Source organism: Sebastes fasciatus, chromosome 12 (genome assembly GCF_043250625.1).
Source record: "Sebastes fasciatus isolate fSebFas1 chromosome 12, fSebFas1.pri, whole genome shotgun sequence".
In the NCBI taxonomy this organism is placed as follows: domain Eukaryota; kingdom Metazoa; phylum Chordata; class Actinopteri; order Perciformes; family Sebastidae; genus Sebastes; species Sebastes fasciatus.
Genome location: NC_133806.1, coordinates 9,901,843 through 9,914,329, shown reverse-complemented (window position 1 = coordinate 9,914,329; position 12,487 = coordinate 9,901,843). Strand labels below are relative to the sequence as shown.

Genomic DNA, 12,487 nt, shown 5'->3' with positions numbered 1-12,487 from the left:
TCATTAAAGTATAAATATACAGTACAGGAGACAGGAGTTTTTATCTCCATCTCCATCATCCTCAAAGAACTTCGTTTATTCTGACATTTTCTGAATGCCTTCTCAGTGTCTTGCTGGAGTCGGGTCGGTTCTCACGGTGAGCTCTGTGTGTGTGTGTGTGTGTGTGTTTAGGCTTAGAGGTTGTAGCTGCAGGTCGGGAGCAAAAGCAAAGAACAACGACCTTAAACAGCTGTAGCAACAGTAACTCGAGCCTGACAGAGACTGCGTGGAAGGCTAAAGAATCGATTAGCATTCCAGCAACCACAACACCCAAATATACAACGTAAAGATCTCACACACGCACGCCAGCACTTTTATTGTCTGAGCGCCCACAACGACCATAACAGCAGCCTGACAATCCAGCTTTGAAAAAGCAGCATGATTGATGAAGGACTGTAACCCTCTGGCACATCGCTGCCTTAAAAATAACTCCACAAACTATAATTTCTGAGTCAGAAACATCTCAGCTGCTCAGTTATATTTTCTGTGTCATGTATGGAAATACCAAGGCTCATGTTCTACAGGCTCAGCGTTCCTCTCGGTAGGTGGCCTCCGCTACGTGGAAATGATCGATACAACCAACAAATACATACAAGAACATGAAAAAAAGCCACACATATTGACTGAAAATGTATTGACTTGTGTTCATGGGACAATCCGTTAAGCCCCGAGCTCTTGTTAGAGTGTCAATAGCTGCAGAAAAATCAATCTATTTACAGCAGAGACAGGCAGACCTACATTTGGAGATGGGTGATCAGATTTCAACAGAGATGGAGATAGATGATGGGTGGCAGGGTGTGCGTGTGTTTCTGTGTTTGCGTGCCTCTGCCTGTGTGTGTGTGTATATTTGTGTTTTTGTGGCCAGAGGGGGTGGTTTAGCCGAGAGATTACCCCTCTGCTGGGAAAAAGAGGGGGTATAGGAGGCAGGTTTTCCTTTCAAAGGGGGTCCCAAATCCGTTCCTAAAGAGCCACGAGATTACTAAACTGAGATTGAGCCTGTAGATTAAAGGGATGAAACATCCTGTGAGAACCTCCTTAACGCGAGGTGAGGGACTGAGGATTGTGGGTCTTTGAATAATTCACCTCCCCGCCTCCATCCTCCTCTAAAACGCTATAAAACATTTCAGAGAGCCTCGACAGAGCCAAGCCAGTTAAATAATTACCCCCACGCTTTCTTTTAAAAAGCAAAAAAGGGGCTGATTTTATTCATAACTTGTGGTGAGTTCACTTCAAAATGAGACATCCAAAATTAAGCATCATTATAAAGCTGTCATTATTTAAGCTCCGCAACTTCAAAATAGTAACATTTCGGAGGATTATAATTATCCAGTTTCTGAATATTAAGTGACAAGCATTTCATTAAATTAAGCCAAAACCAAACCACACTTTCACAGGGATCCACACATTATCTCTTGAGGATTAACAAGGCTACAGGCTGCAATACGGAGGTCATAATGACCCAGTAGAGAGTTAGACCTTGTTGAAAAAATCAAGTTGCCTCCTTCTTATCTCTACAGACTTAGTGCAAACACTGGAGATTAACACTGACGACCGGCTTGTTTTGGGGATCTCCTGCTTTTAGCTGATAAAACTATCAGAGTGTCGTCTGGTGTAAAGTTACAGCTAATCTCTCACACTCCTCTGCATGAAAACATGACCTCTGTGCAGCAACTGTAGGTCTGAAACGTCCAGTCAGTTTAATAGGACCGCATTACTTGTGGGACATTAGCATAATTATTGTAAACAAGAAGAACCATTAGAGAAGAGCTTAGCAGCCTCTACGGATGTTTCTAGTAATGATACAACACAAATAGACATTGCTTTAAAATGCTGCATGTAGCGCCGTAAATGATGTTGAGCTTAATCTTTGAATGAAAATCAAATAAGAGGTCAGACTATTGCAAGGTTAGTCCAGGGGCCACGTTAAAGGAGCCCTGTGGAGTTTTTTTTTACGAAAATACATTGTGTCTGATGATACTGAACACATTGCTTTACGCACAAAACATTTGCAAAGACGATTTTTTCAAGAATTTTAAATCTACATTATTTACATCCATGTTTGCCAGTCAGCAGTCTTTTTCTACCTTGTCTTCGTTGGTGCACTGTTACATTCCTTTACTAACAAAATGAGGACCCACTGTAAAAAAACATTGCTCCATAGCACTACTAGTGGTCATAAAGCTCCACAGGGTGCCTTTAACTACAGATTTTTTTTTTCTTTGTGGTGGGGTAGAAGATTTGTCTCAGGATTAGATGTCAGGAGTCACATGTTACACCTCAGATTTATAAGCTATCTGCTGGGAGACTGCAGCAGAGTATATGTAATATTTGCAGGCTTGTGGAGTAATGGAATACATGGAGCGGTGTTACGTAATTAGGATACAACAAAAAGGTAACTGTATTCCGTTACAGTTATAGAAACAAAGACGTAGTCAGGTTACTGATTAATTTAGTAAAAATATGGATTATTAGCAGGATTACAATTTTAAAATACATTTTAATATAAAGAACGACATAATACTATTACAATACTTCACGACAGAAGTCTCACACAAAGTCTTACATGTGTGCAAGTTGCAGCAATTCAGCGAGGTAGCTGCCACGCACAGGTAAAGGGTAGTGTGGCCAATGTTAGTGGAAAAAAAATACTTTCACTGGGTGGAAATTTCACCATTATTTTGTAGCAGAAAAGGGAACAACATCACAGTACAGTGCACGTTATCACAAAGCAGGCTGGTTTGCACACTTGCCAGTTCATCAAGATTGTTCTTTTTGCCAAGAGGCATCCCAGCGTGAAAAGACTGTTTGTAGAAAATGAGCGAACCGCTTCAAATTTCTGGTCCAGCAAATATAATACAGAACAAACCAGGAAATTTAAATGTAGGTTAATTTAATTTATTTAATATGGATACTGCTGCTCCTCCAAATTCAAATCTGGCAACACATACAGTATGTGTCAAATGATTCCAGTCTTTGGATGATGACACAGCTGGAAGGCAGAACTTGCTCTGTACTGTGATGTTGGTCCCCTGTACACTTACGAAATAATGGCGAAATTTCAGCATATTTCTTTTCTCGTCTTTATTTGCATATTTGGTATTGAGGTAATCCAAAAGTAACGGAAAGTAATCAATCAAGCTACGTTACTTTAATATTGTGATACTTGGATTAGGTTACTGACTACATTTTTTAGTCGGCCGGCCCGGCTACGTAAACAAAGCACAGAGAAACTCAGATTACAACACACACAGAGGGAGAGTGACTTCATTCTCTGTTCAGGTAAACATTACTCCACTATCTCTTTACAAAGCTAATAGTTATTTGCTGCTATATTAATGCTCTGGATATCGTATAGAGAACCGTTAATATTTGATGTCAAACTGCTCTGCTGGCCATGTACTGCTACCATCATTACTTCTTGCTTGTTTTGAGGAACATTTGCCTTTCGTTATGCAGGTGAAATACACGCTCAGTTGAACTGAGATCAGCTTACTCGGCCAGTTAAGAAGAATGTTTGTATTTCTACAATCCTTGTCCTGGTGTATTGTCTAGAAAAAGGGGAATCTATTTATAAAGAGGGCTTACCTCTTTAAAAGTCAGCTCTTTCCACCCTCTTACACTTTTCATTTCAAATAAAATGTGCTGCAGGGGAGACAAAACAATGACGAAGTGTGTCCTTAATAAGTATTTTCAGACTGCACTGTACATGTTTGTGTGTGTGTACATGCTTTCCACAGACTAGTTGCCACAGTCTGGCCTCAGGCAGGTGTGGCAGTTATAGGTAAGTATGTGAAAATCCTCAGACAGTGTGTTTGTGTGTACATCTCTACACCCGCAGGTTGGTTTTCCAGATGGGACTGCTGCTGTGAGCGTGTGAGTCACCGCGTCTGTTGAGACGCAGTCGTCATACCTGAGTGCTACCAGACATGTCTGTCTGTCTATGAGGGCTTTTATGTAAGAAATGTGTGTGTGAGGTGTAAAGTCAAATATCACCTTTCCTGTTTTCCATAGCATCACCTGTAAATCTTCTCCCAGACTCACTTCTGATCTCACATTTTACAGACAAAACAAGCTGGGAGCAGACGATGAAAAGACGACACCTCAGGGCCAAACTTTTATGTATGTTTCTCACTGACTGATACTATATCATAAGCTTAACAACTTCAGGACCTTGAGCTGTAATCTTGAAGACAAACTTTCCCAAACCTTGCACAGTCCGGTCACTTTGGCTGCATAATTTACGACTCGAGTTAGCCAAGAGGATGCTGGAAATACAACTTCAACTTACAACATAATCACATGGTAGTTTGACCCAAATTCATCATTCTGCACTATGTCTCTAAAAAGGACCCACTGACCTCATGTGATCTTTTTTCACTTTTTTTCAGCAACAAAGAAATGAGTTTTGTGGATAACCAAATTTCCCTCAGAGGAAAGCATCTATGTACAATACAAATCTAATTTAAATTTGCTTGTGTATTTCAGCTTGTCTAAATTAAGGTACAGTGTTTATAGGATTTAGAGGCATCTAGTGGTGTGGTTTTAGATTGCAACCAACAGAGTACCCCTCCGCTCACTCCCCCCTTTCCAAGACTGCGGTAACGTGAGCCGCCGAGTGCAAAGCCGTGGTAACGCCATTTGCCTCGCTCAGAGGTCATCCTTACCATAATAACACTACTTTAGGAGCAACAGTTTTGCATTCTGCGGCTCACATTACCACAATTTCACAAACGTGTCAGATAACTACGGCGGCCTTCAGGTAATGTAAAAAACACGAAAGGCTCTCTCTAGAGTCAGTGTTTGGTTTGCTCGTTCTGGGCTTCTGTAGAAACATGGCGGAGCAACATGGCGGACTCTGTGAAGAGGACCCGCTCCCTATGTAGATATGAAGGGCTCATTCTAAGCTAACGGAAACACAACGATTCTTAATTTCAGGTGATTATACACTAATGAAGACAGTTATGAATTTTACATTCCGTCTCTACTAATAGATCCCTGAAATGTTACATATTGTTCCTTTAACTTGAAAAATGTGATTAAAAAAAAGCTCTATTCAGTCCTTTGTAGCATTAAAGCGGGTTGGTAATGAGGAAGCTGAGAAACTTGCAAGAATACGCAATAATTGACCGTTGGCCGTCTGTCCAATCATTTCATTATTACAGTCCTGCAACAGCCCAACCCTGTCTCCTACAAAATTATGTTACCATACAATTAAACTCCATTCACAATTACGTTTTGAGGGAAACATGTTCTCTTCCGTATTACGGTCGCCGTTTTAAACAGTTTTATACACATGGTTAATGTTGCAAATTGAAACAAAATAAACCAAAAAATGCAACAAACCTACTTGGTTAGGTTTAGTAAAAAAACACAAAAACAGGGTTTGGCTTAAAATGACTACGAACTGCTACTAGTGAACGTTGACTTTTAGTTTCACACGAGACACTAACAGCAGTCTCCTGGGCGAAAGTCCGGACTAGACTATCACTAGAAACGTATTTGTGATACGTCAAAAACAAACGTCATCAACGAGAAAATACGTTTCCCTCATAACATAATTCATAATGCAGTTTAAATGAATGATTAGGAGACAGGGCTGGACAGTCACAGATACCTGATTTTTTTTTTTTGTCAGAGCATTTGATTTATTGATTGCTGTCGGGATGTTAAGAGAATTTCATGAAATACAACAACAATGTTTTTGAAGAACATTACCAACCCTACCTTTAACCTGTTGCCACTATTACTGTATTGCCATATATCATCATAATTACAAATGATCCCACCACAAAAACACACTCTTGGAGTACAAACAGATTTAACTTGTTATCTTCTCTAACCATCTCCTGTCCAGATGAGCCAGCAGATAGAAAGAAAAGCATTGTGGGCTGCGTGCAACAATTAACGCAGGCTCACACAGCGTTGTGGGCTGCTTTTGTTTGAAGTAATTACAGCGTGTGGAACAGAGCCCAGGGCGAGGTGTGAAGCAGTTTAGTCATCGTTGTTCATCAGCAGAAAAAAAGAAAGTACTGTGTCTGACTGGAGGAGGGGGGTGGGGAAATGTTTGTGCTACACTGAGAGTCAAACGTGAGCCAAATGGCAGAGGTCACTGGATCAGAGAGACAGGGTGACGCACACACCTGTTTGAAAAGACAAACGATAGCCGACACTTCTGGGGTAGTGTGTGAGCATGTGTGCATGAGAGAGTTAAAGACTTTCATTGTGATCAACGAGAGTGAAAAAGGTATGAGGGATAATGGTTTCCTGGATGAAAGCCTTGTGTTTGTTGTACCCATCCGCACGGTGTGTGTTTTCGCTCTTTAAACTACGAAACCACACTCCCGGCGCACTTTCTCGGAGCGTTTACTGTTAATACAGATGGGTTAACATTAGCTGTTTTTCATACGGAAAATCCGAATGCGAATTTTCTGCATGACAACTATGCACATAGTGCAAATTATCTGCGTTGCCATGTTCTATTTTCATCAGTGAGGCCTAATGTGTTTCCTCCTAAACACTGACATGCCCACTCCACACAACAAAAACCTATCCAGACAGAGATTGTCTAAAGGGTCTAACGTTAACTACACAATACATAAACTAATCAGACCCAGAAATGTGTTGATAACGCCAGCTGTTGTGGCTAGCCTCATTCCGTGACCAACATATAACATTAGCAAGTGCATATCAGCTACATTATTATCTTCATCGTATCCCAGCTGCTGGGCGATCTCAAGCCATATATTGTCCTGTATTTGGTTGTTGAGGTAGTGGTGTTTGTCATACATTATCGGGTGTTGTGAAGGGGACAGCCCATTGTTATTCCAAAACAACAAAAGGCCTAGTTAAAATTTGTTCCCATTGGACCGAAAAAAAGCCCATTTGTCTGATAGACTGTTACCCCAAAAACAAACAGCCATTGTTCCAAGGCTCCGAAAATACACACTCTCCCTGCTACAAAGAGAAGCACATGGCTAGAGCAGAATAACGGCAATATTTTTTATGACATCAGTTGGAACAAAGGATTTCATTGGTCAAACATATTTTTTTCGCAGGCGGAAGGCCCCTGAAATCGAGGTTCGTCCGAATATTTTTTCCCTGCACGAATGTTCTGCAGGGTTGTGAAAGTGTTCGTAAGAACCCACAAAATCAGTTTTCATGAATTTCCGTGCAAACGGCTTTAAAAGGAGTACTCGATTTAGAATTGTACTCCTATTACACCTGTTTACTTCCAATTACAATTTACACTTAAAAACTACAATTTAATTTTATTTAATGTCTTCTTATTGATCAAACAAAACAAATATTTTTTGTAAAAAGCAGGTCATTATTTCAGAGCCCCCTGAGACACATTTTAAAGAGATGATGGACTTCTCATCCACCACAGTCTCACCCTGTACAGACTGCCAACCATAAATGTTCAGTTTCTGGTGCTTTCATGCTCTACAAACCCCATTTCCACTGAGCATTGCTCACTTGGTGTCATAAAAACTGCAACATGGACCTCAGCACTGCACACAAGCATCAGAAAGTCAGCATCAGCTTTCACCCAAACAAGCCACTGTCGTGATGAAAATCAGCTTTTGTGGAATAAATTTACCTCCCTGGCTTGTTTTATGGTCTCTGACACCGAAACCGGGTGAGTTACATAAATATATCCTTAAAGCCGAGTCGTGAGTGGGGGAGATATCTGTTCTGACTCAAACTGAGACTGACAACTGTGGAAGTCTGGACAAAACTACTGAGACTCACTGAGTTTCACAGGATCCACAATGACAGCCCTGAAATCTGACTGACACTGGCAGCACATGGAAATAATGGAGGCTGGTCAGCTTAAAAAAAAGCATGAACCCGAGCTTTGGGTGCGTTTGCTCACGTAATCTTCACCTTTTATTAGGGTGTTATGTCAAATTCAAATGGAAATGTCAACAAAGGCCACTAAATTGAAAGGAAACGGTGTTGTATCTGAGGAAATACGGCACAGCGAGAGAGGAAATGGGTGTAGATTAGGGGAAAAAAACAGGAAATAAAGGTGGAGAAGGGAGTCAGAGTATTAATATGATCATATTTTTGGCTCTACAAAAAAGGATGTCTTTAATGTGACAGAGAGACAGGAAGTAAAACAAGACAGGAATAGAGGAGACAAATGTTTTACAGTCAGTAGGTAAAGGGAGCCCCCTGCTGGTTAGACACAACAACACACTGGATACAGATTAAAACCATGATCTGGCTTTTCTGCTGATTTTGTCACAATTTAAAAATAAAACCTAAAAATAGGGCTAACATACCCAAATGAAAATAAAGTAGCTACAAATAACTTGGTGTTTGCAAGAAAGCTGGTTTCACACTCACCTCCACCTGTCCTCCTTTATAGCCTGGTAGGCTATAGGTGCAACCTATTTGTCCATCGGAGACCCTGGGCATGTACAGTATTTGACAAAAAAAAGAAATACACATAAGAAAACAGAAAATATGATGTTCTGATGTTATCAATTACGAAGATGTTTCATTTTAATTTGAGATGTTGTGGAAAATAATAATAAAAAAAATGTGAAACACTGTTTCCTGCTATTTGTGGCTATTGAAAGCATTTCAAGGCTTTTTTGTAAACAAGAGTTTCGCTTTTGAGGACAAACTCATCAATGTTTTTGTAATATCATTTGTTAAATATCAAGAAACAAAGCAAACATTTTACGATGAAACCTTTAAAATGCAGTAACTGTTTGTACTATAGAGTGATTGAGACTATTTGTAGCACTGAAAAGTCAAACGTTAGCAGTCATAACAGATATTTTGTCTTGAAACACACAAATTACAATGAAAAAACAATGTTTTCGTTTCTGGTTTCTGAATCAAAAAATGAGAAAACAAGAGAACCGAATCTTATGCTAAATTTTTGCGAGGAAAAACTGGCATTGCCATTTTCCAAGGGGTCCCTTGACCTTTGACCTCACGATATGTGAATGAAAATGGGTTCTATGGGTACCCACGAGTCTCCCCTTTACAGACATATTCTATTTTTAAGGAATTATAATGTGACAGAAATTAACATTATTAGCTCTAGGCATATTTTTATTGGAGATATTGATATTGTGAATAAGGTGTGTAGTAACAGACATATCACCAGAATCAAGCAGACATCTGTGTATTGTTCTTCCCCTGTTTCCATTCAGCAGAAGCCAAGCCAATAAGTTACATATACGGTTACACACGGCATGGCACAGCAGGGCACGGTCATAAACTGTTGGCCTCCTGTCTCACACACACACACACACACACACACACACACACACACACGCACGCACGCACGCACACACACACACACACACACACACACACACACACACACACACACACACACACACACACACACACACACACACACACACTTGATCCTCATCACCTGAGAGCTAAATGTTCATATCAATGTTCCGCCTTGTGGTCAATGCTAGAACTGCATGCATACATTCACTCTGTGTTATCCACAGATACAAAAATAAAACAAACAAATAGGCTCCAACAATTATATTAATAATAAAGTTAAAGAAGTATCCTTTAACATTTTTGGTGACTCTTCATTTTACAGGTCCGCAAATTTCATGATAATAAGGTGATAATTAGCAAGTAACCTATTTGAATCTTTTGGAAATTACTGCCAAATTACCCTAATATTTACCTAAAAATGTAATGAAAATTACTTTATTATAAACAGTATTTACTAATTGTATGCTAAAATAGCATATAATGGTTAAAATAGGGCCCTTAGGCTTGATTATTTGTATGAATGAATGTATTTGATGTGATGTTATATTTAGTGTTCTACGGGATGGACAGCAATATTGACTATATTATTCAGCTTCTGATTATTCTTGGTACATTCCACATGGTCTGACTCCAAACCCTGCTGTCATCGGTTTATTGTTGAACTCAAGCAATATGGCACCTTACTGGAAAATGTGAAGAACAAAAAAGCAGACATGCCCACTTTATGATAATCACATGCAGTTTGGGGCAAGTGAAAGTCAAGTCAGCACACCGACACACTGACAGCTGTTGTTGGGCTGGAGTTTGCCATGTTGTGATTTGAGCACATTTGTTTTATGCCAAACGCAGCACCTGAGAGGGTTTCTGGACAATATTTGTCATTGTTTTTTGTTGTTAATTGATTTCCAATAATGAATATATACATATATTTGCATAAAACAAGTATATTTGGCCACTCCCATGTTGATAAGAGTATTAAATACTTGCCAGTTGTCATTTAACTTCCAATGTCTAGTCAGAGAAAAATAACATGTAAAATATTCGTAAATATGATTAGTTGGCATTAATAAGAGTAATGCTCTTCTTACAGACCCAGGTGAGAGGACTTTTGGCAATAATTTGGGCTCGTCCGGGATTTGAACCCGGGACCTCTCGCACCCTAAGCGAGAATCATACCCCTAGACCAACGAGCCACATTTATATGGAGGTAACTGACAGTTTCTGACTTCACAAAATGCCACGTTGGCTAAAACCTCTGTCTTCTCCTGCAGCTGTTTCCAGACTTCTTCAGATGAACTTCTTGTAACTTAGTTCCATCTACAGGACGTGTATGGTACTGCAGCCAAATCAACACAAACAGAACATTTTAAAAGGAAATTATCATCACATTTAATTAATGATGTCTAATTCTCTTTTGATATGTTTAGATATATTTCCTTTTTTTCTGTACTGTTTCTTTTGTATGTATTTCATTATTTTATCTTTCTTCCTTTTTTGTCATTGTTTTTTTTTCTCCTGGGGTTGGGGGGAGGTCCTTTGTATAAGCCTGTTACTTCTTGACCTCTCCTCACACAATTCTTGTTTTTTGATTTTATGCAGTTTTATATATGTGCAAATAAATAAAAAAAAATAATAAATAATAAAAAAAAAAATATTACGAGAATAAAGTCATAGGTTTAAGAGAAAAAAAGTGGTAATATTATGAAAATAAAGTCAGAAGTTTAGGAGAAAACAATCGTATATTTATAAGAATAAAGTCATAAGTTTAAGAGAAAAAAGTCGTAGTATTAGGGGAATAAAGTCATAACAATATAAAGTAGTAATTTTACGTGATATTTTCTTTTTTTCTCGTAAAGTTAATACTTTATTCTGGTAAAATTACTTTTTTTTCTCAATTAAGTTATGACTTTATCCTCGTAATATTACTACTTTTTCTCTCGTAAAGTTATGACTTTATTCTCGTAATATGACTTTTTTTTCCTCAATTAAGTTATGACTTTATTCTGGTATTATTACGACTTTTTTGTCGTTAAGTTATGACTTTATTCTCGTAATATGACTTTTTTTTCTCAATTAAGTTATGACTTTATTCTGGTAATATTATGACTTTATTCTGGAAATCTCAGATGTTTTTTCCTCAATGTGGCCCTATAATACTCTGTAGTACATTTGCACTTTGGCCCCTCACTGCATTAGACTTAATAATGTTCAGTTAATAATGTTTTGCGGCTCCAGACAGATTTTTTTAATTTATTGTTTTTGCCTAAAATGTCTCTTTTGATAGTAAAGGTCGCTGACCCCTGATCTAATGTTAACTACACAATTCATGAACTAAGACAGTCCGATACGTTACCCCGAAAACAAACGACTATTGTTCCGAAAATACTCTCCCTCTGAGCACAAACAGAAGCACGTGGCTAATTATTATGCAGAATGACGTCAATATTTTTCTGGCATCAGTTGGAAGAAATGATTTCATTGGTCAAACAGGCGGAAATCCGCTGACATCGAGGTCCGTCCGAATATTTGTTCCCCCGCACGAATGTTCCGCAGCTGGGTCTGCAACCAAGCGTTCATAAGAATCCACTAAATCCTTTTGTTTTTATAGCTCAGCAATTACTGTAAATATTGGTAAAAGTATTACAAATAAAAATACATCTTTCTGAGGTCCTTGTACTTGAATGTATTTGAATTGTTATTACTAATTGGCCTTTTATAATGCTCATTATAAATTATACTCATGTCTTTTACTCATGGATTTGATCTTGGTCTCTGTCTGAGGATGTGTGTGATTTTGTTGTCTGCAATGTTGACCTGTTTTTATTCTGCCTATGTCTGTAAAGCAGCTCATGTTGTTTTAAATGTGCTATAGAAATAAATTTGACTTGACTTAACTTGGTACCTCATTTTGTACTTTATATTCTGGGTACTTTCTTACATGGCTTCCACAAAAATTTCAGACAGAAAGATTTTACTTTTTAAATTATTAATTGTTCTTTCTGGGTCTGTATGGAAGCCTTTCCTCTAACTGTTCTAGGTGATATGGATCAAATCTTCAATCACAGTATATGTAATCTTATATAGGAAATGTGTATATTATGTTTTTGCATTTATATATATATATACATATATATATATATATACATATAGTGTGATTTAGTACATTTGTGGGACGTTATGCTGA

The 12,487-nt window shown here is 38.5% G+C and overlaps 1 protein-coding gene and 1 non-coding gene across 2 annotated transcripts in view; both read right to left on the bottom strand.

The window, feature by feature from the left end:
* The window catches only part of s100a1 (S100 calcium binding protein A1), a 356,523-nt gene that overhangs the window by 44,488 nt on the left and 299,548 nt on the right, over positions 1 to 12,487 (bottom strand). The gene's annotated exons all lie outside the window — the stretch shown is intronic.
* On the bottom strand, positions 10,425 to 10,496 carry trnap-agg (transfer RNA proline (anticodon AGG)). Its single transcript has one exon. It is a non-coding gene; the product is annotated as a tRNA-Pro (tRNA).